We start from the raw sequence: 7,155 nt of genomic DNA, 5'->3' as shown, positions 1-7,155 counted from the left end.
GAGGATCGAAAGGATTTCGTGCACCTTCTTGCACACCGTTGCTCACGACACATATAAAATCCAGACTCTTTATACAGTATATTATTGCATACTACACGTTCGTCGCTCGCGGGCTACGATTCACCACATTTGCACTAACACATTTGCGCTAAAACGTACTATAACGCGTACGTAGAGACGAGTGGAAAAGGAACGAGAGTCGATTCAGCCTCGACGACGTAACTTATTGGGGAGGAACGGAAGATTCACGGAACGACATACCCGAGAATTTTTCCTAATTTTATCGCAGCAGTGTTTCTTTCCTCTTTTTGATTTACTACACCGACTGAGATGATGCGTCTTTTGATTACAACGACGATATTTGGCACGGTATTTATTGTTAAGCGTTACGATCTCATTTCTCAAATAATTTCGCGTTTCTGTTTGATCTTCGTTGTTTTTGATTTTTCGCACAGTGCAAATAGTTTCTTGTTTCTTTATAGAGAACTTTGGCGAGGTATCAGCGAAAGAAATTTTGAAACATTTCTCGTACCAGTTTTGATAACCGTCAAAAATGAATATTTTGATTAGAATAGATACCTTTCATTGCTATAATAGTCACTCAACGAAATAGGAATTTAAAATTTGAAAATTTATTTTTGATATTTGCGTTTAACGTACTGACTTCGGATATTAATGTTTAGCTGGCAGGATACGATCGCAAATGAAATTTGATGACAATTTGCTTTTAATAAAATAATTTACTTATACAGATATTCCCGTACGTATAAGCGTGTATATTTTTCTAATAGCGACTGACATAGCGACAAGGTTAAACATTTTACAATAATTCGATTGCGATAAAATCTTTGATACTTTATCGGAATATATCAAATAAAATTTTTCTATTGTAAACTTAGGTATCGGCTTAGAATTCTATACATCGCGATGCACTCCAAATAAATAAATTATTCTGTGTCGATTTTGATAAAGACATCGTCTTCATCTTCAAGCCTTTCAGAATCCATCGCAGTTACAGAAATTATCATCGAAGACACAATACTCTGTTGTTCATGGTTAGACTAGACATCGAACCATTGCTTCGTGATCTTTTTACAAGTTCCGAGTCGTTTCGTTTTCTCCAAACCATGCTCCGATTATTAAAGATCGAATTTTGTTTAATTCTATCTAACTTTCGGTTTCGCCACTGGCGATAATTACCGGATCATAATCTTAAATCTATTCAAAAGAACGTAAACGTTAAAAAATATTTCGTATTCTCTCGAGTAAAATTGAAATTCTCCTAAAACATGCGAGTCGCGAAGACGCTGCGAAACGACTGTTGACTGTTCGTTTCTCGACTTTTCCTTAAGAATTTTTCCAACCTACTATTCCTATTATACAATCGTCCTCGGTATCGAAGCTCGTAAAATAAGCCAATGCCTACAAGAGTTTTAAGAGGAAGAAGAAAACTCTTCGCAAGATCGACGTACTATGTAACAAGCGGATACGAAGATACGTTATAACATACTTCGAGAAAACTCTTTATTGGCACGTGATTCAATTTGATTCTCCAATTCGACATACGCTATCGTTTAAAAATCTTATTCTTTTTTCCTTTTACACTTAAAAAACGTCTAAATTACTCATCCATTCAACCAATAAAAAGTAGCGTGCATCGTATCCGCTTTCTCTAGGAATTAAGTACACTCGTATCTATCTAAAGAATGAGAAAATATAAGAAAGAGGGACGAGGGGAGAGTATAGGGCTACAGATGGCAAATAGGCGCAATTATTTCGGCTCCTTACGAATTAATACTTTCCATACATTTCATTCATACACAGGGACACAGCACGCGCGTATTTAAGGACTAACTAACAAAGGATTGTCTGCTTAAAGGGGTTTCTCATCCGATTCAATGCATCCATGAGGCAGCAATCGCCGTTACACTTTCTATGAAACGTCCTCGAATTTTATTCGAACGCTCTCGTATAATTCGTTTCCCTCGTTACGTACTAATATCGTCGCAGAACGATTTGTTCTTTCTCCTGGAGAAAGAAATATTAAACACGATTCCGTTTAAGCGCGTCATGAATGCAGAACTCCCTCGGCCACGACACATTTGCTATCTACCGAGATCTACTATGTACATCAATTCCTTTTAGACATAGCTAATATTTCGTTCCTCGTCATAGTTAAAAAGATTATTACATTAAGTATAGAGTCGCCGGTAAGAAACGGCGTACGTACGTGCACGCGCAATCGGAACACTCGCTGCATTTCCTTCCCTAGTTCTTTTCTTTTGCTTTGTTCTCGCATCTCTTTTCTTTCTTTCGTATTTCTCGTATAACACACGGTATACACATATACATACATACACACGATGACGCAACACTCGTATTCCATTCTGCTCTGACACCTTCGCCGTCTATCGCAACACCAAACGATTTTTGCTACGAATGAAAATGTCCACATTTTATTTCTTTATTTACTTCTTTTATTTAGTTTAGTCGCCGTTTCCTTTTCATTTCTGCTAACCGAGGATTTGGCATGGGATGGGCCCAGAATGCACTGCGGCACAAGCGATTCTATCTTCTAAGCCTAACAACAGCTCGATGATCAATTTCGTCGTCGAGTTTTCCATCCCTTTCCCTCTTCTTACTTCCGTTCGCGAAATCAGCTGCCAACGCGATACGATATCCGACACTCGCCTCGCTTCTGGCCAACTTTCGTGAAAACGCTCGCGGTATTAAACAGCGTTAAAAGCATAGCTTTTATCTCAAGCGTTAGAAGGAAGATTCTAGCTAATCGAGGGAGTCGGTCGAGGTTTCTGAGTATGTCGACGAAACTTCGAGCGTCTCTTGCATGATAACGTGATACCATATTAACGTTTAAACTAAATTTCTATTGTATATCTCGCTGAATAAATTTGACAAGAGAATCATACGAAATAATCATTTTGATAGAGGTAAGGCTTAGTGCAGAATGGATTAACTCGAAGACTTGTTTGGAGCAATTAACTCTTTCGCTAACATAGGCACATACGCTACGAAGGGTAAAAAATTCCGACAACGAAGACACGTTGCAGAGTTAACGACATTTCGCTATTCGTAAACTTGAGATCAATTTTTTTTCAGGCAGTGGAAGTAGAGAGAAACTGAGCAATCAAAACGAACGTTTTTCTCTTCATTACGCATAATCAGACGGAAGAAACGTAAAACTAGATTCTTATGCACGATGGCAATACCTCCGTGCTTTGGCACATCGTTACGATACGTCAGAATTAATAAAACATTGTTAAGAATCTTTTTTCCCAGTAAAACACTCGGAGCAATGAAAACAAGTATCGAAGAGAAACGTCGCTGTAAAACGCGGACGATTGTGCGTTTTGATTATTCGATTACTCGAATATACTTTCTATTCCATCTTTTAAATACTGTGCGTCTTTGTATTATAAAAAATACCAATTCGCATTTCAGAAATTGTCTTGTTTCTTTGCTCTTTCTACGATCGTTAAAATCGTTGTGAAAGTTATTATTGATAAAATCGACGAGTCGTTAAATCTGCAATGAAATTACCGAAATTAACGTGACTGAAATTATTCGAGGAGCAGATATAGTACGGAGCAACGATCATTTAAGATCGTATAAAAAGAGGAGAAAAAGTGTATTCTTATCCTATCGAAGAACACGCTTCACTTTTCCTTCGAACTGATATCAAAAACCTTTGATTTCGTTCTCCCGTTCTTTTTGCTTCTCCTCGGTGTCTCTTTCTCTCGTTCGTTCTCTCGTTTTCTCACTTCCTCTAATATCATAGTTAAAAATCAATGATTAGTTACCAGAACACAAGGCACTTGGCTTACACATCGTACATATTTTTATTCTTTTTTCTTCATTCTTTTTTAATTTCTTTCGTTAGTCGCTTGCTTTTGGTGTAGCTCGGTGTTGGGATAGCTTGCGCAGGACGCACCGCATACACGAGACGAACGACGCGAGACATCGATTATGTTCATTGTAATCGAGAAGCAGCTGACTCGATTCACTACCGCTAGTTACTATTTACAATGTGTTTACAATTGAAAAATATTGTTATAATATATCTATTCCACACTGAAAGTACCAACATTTTCTTGTTTATTAAATCGAGTTTCGTAAGACGTCAATAGCGAATAAATTAATCGACTGATAAATTAATGAAATATTTTAGGTGTTTAAAATTAAGTAATTGTAAGTTGACGAATAATAAAAACAGAATCGAATATATCGAAGTAAATTGAAAAAGTCATAGAAAAATATAATGATAGAATAATCATCTGTATTACGTTTCGTTGCTCCTTAAGTTATACACAATAACTCACGGAAAATTAAATATCCTTCTTCCTTAGGAATCCTTTTAATTCGCTACACGTATGTAAGATTATTTCTGTAACAATTTTAATTAGAAACAATGGTAGTAAGTCGTAACTCCAAAGAACATTTACATCATATAAAAAATTCTATATACTATTTACCATACTAATATTTCGTTCCTCCTCATACGAAAGTTTTCGAATAGATGCACGAATAACGATTAGCTACGGTCTTTTCTCGAGAAATGTACATTCAAATGAAGTTCCATTTAGCGCTACATCACATCGATTCGTCTACTAACCGCTAAATTAGCAACAATGACGTTAATATCGACTAAAATCGTTCATTTCGCGTCTCGTCGTCGGTTGCAGAGTGCCTTGCGACGTATGATGGAAATAACACGCAGCAATTACTCACAATATCAATAGAAGAAAATAGTCCATATGTATGTATATATATACATATATATCGCCACATACATATATATATACTACGTGTGCAATGCAGTTTTAATATATATTATATACATATATTACGTATATATATCATATATTATATATTATACATATAACATATATCTAATATATAATATATATATACATATATTTATTTATTTATTTCATATATCCATTGCTCATCATCCATATCCATTTATAAACGACGGTTAGATTATACATTACATCTGAGTATTAAAACATCATTTCTTTCTTTCTCTTTCACGCTTGTCTTGAATTTCCCGCAGCGGTATTATTCCACGGTTATACCGATCTTTTTTAATACTCTGGTGCACTCGTGAGCCAGGGTTTTCGGTAAGTTTTGCTCAATATCATCGAAAGGACAAACATCCGGATCGGTCGATCGAGGAAAAACTGAAGTTTCGTTCAGCTAATCCGTGAACAATTTCGTCGACTCATCTCGAGACACGTGAATCGTGGAATTTCTGCAACAGGCGGATCGGTGTTTCAAATTCGATCGATCGATCGTGCTTCAATAGTGCAGTCGAACTTCGATCGCGATTGGTTCACGTGCAATGATCGAAAACTGAATCAATTTTGTCAAGAATTTGATGTATAAGTTGATCGACGGTTCGACGATTGCCTTGTAAAGGATCGACGATCGTTTCACTGCAAAATGTCGTTGCAAATATATCGAAGTATATCGATAAGGATTTAAACGAACACGATCGCGACAAGTCGACTCACAATTTGCCAAGATCGTTTTCCTGTATATTCGATGACTCTGTTGGGAGTTTTACATTGTTGAAAAAACTGAACAACCGAAGCAAGCAACTGCTTCCCTCGTTTTCCAAAAATCTGCCCGTTCCATCTGTGTTTCCTTTTATCGCGTACCGAAGTCCCATCGCTCACGATTCCGAAGCGCGAGCTGTTGTTTCCTTTTTACTCTTCCCCTTTTCTATTTTATTTTGTTTCATTTGAACGAACAACATCGAGATTTAAACCGCGACCTATCGCAAAGCGCGTGGTCGCTGCCTACTCCCTGCACATAATCGGCGCCCATATATATATAAATATATATATACGAATATATATATTTATACATGTATAAGTATTTATATATACAAATATATATATATAAGTATATATATCCCCACATATCTATATAATAATTAATAATAATTAATAGTTAATAATAATAATATCGCCCTTTCATATCCAATATGTATATATATATATATGTGTATATTAAATAAAATCGTATGTACGCAATATAATGTATAATCACTAGACCAATGTATATTAGTATCGCTCTTCGAACGTAATACTGATGCATAGAAGCTCGTCACTCCGGCTAAGCCTAACTAACACACATCAACGTGTTTATCTCATCGTTTCTCCCGTCATCGATGGAATCCTTCTTTCTGCTTTCAGTTTGCGTCGTTGCTTTGGCCGGACCTTGAGCTCCTCGATTTTTGTCGACTGACGTTAAAATCAGAAACGTGCGCGTCTATAAACTCTCGTTGATCCATCTCTTTATAAGCTTGTTTAAATATTCACAATTCGCGCAAGGGCGTCGTAGCACCTCGGTCAAAGACTTCGTTAAAACTTCGTTAAAACGACGAAAAGCAAGCGGTTACATCGTGGCTATCGACAGACTAAAGAGGTATTATACCTAACACAGTGATCGATTCGAAATTTTCACGAGGCCATGCGTAACTGGACAAAATCGACGCTCCTCCGGTTTTCGTTTATTTAAAGGATCGACGAAGAGTCACAGACGCGCGCATTCGGTTTCAGAGGATCAGCTGCGACGTTTGTGCCGTCTTTGTTGGCCGAAGACCAATGTGGTGGAGTCGCGTGTCGAGGGGTTTTCATGCCTCCTATGGGGTCTTTCGTTCCTCTGTCCTCGTAGATCGGAGAGGAAAGCTAGTTTAATAGGCCTTCGAATCGATTTTCCATCGTTTTCGTCGACGACTCGGTACCACATCGCGCTTCAAATTGACTGAACTGTGTGTAAATGTGTGGAAAGCCACGCTATCGTTTCTCATGAGCTGATTGCATAGTATAGAATGTGGAACTGCGTGAAAGCGCAGTCAAAAAGGAATCGTTCAAATGGAAGAATTTATAGAATTAGTCCAACTAGTCTATACTATATTAATGAGAAATTTGACGAAGAAAGGTTGAAAAGCAATGTTTAAGTTTATTTAGATACTTGATAAGTAAGGATAGTAAAAATGTTGCTCACGAGGGACGATCACGAGACGTTTCGTCTGCAAATCCCTTAAAGTGGAATCCCTCACTCGGCCAGCTGTAGTTAGCGCATACGTCATCTAACACAATTAATAATATATTGTCCATATTGCTTATG

This window comes from Bombus impatiens, unplaced genomic scaffold (genome assembly GCF_000188095.3).
Source record: "Bombus impatiens unplaced genomic scaffold, BIMP_2.2 scf_0318, whole genome shotgun sequence".
Taxonomy (NCBI): Eukaryota; Metazoa; Arthropoda; class Insecta; order Hymenoptera; family Apidae; genus Bombus; species Bombus impatiens.
Note: the sequence above shows the minus strand (reverse complement) of the source record.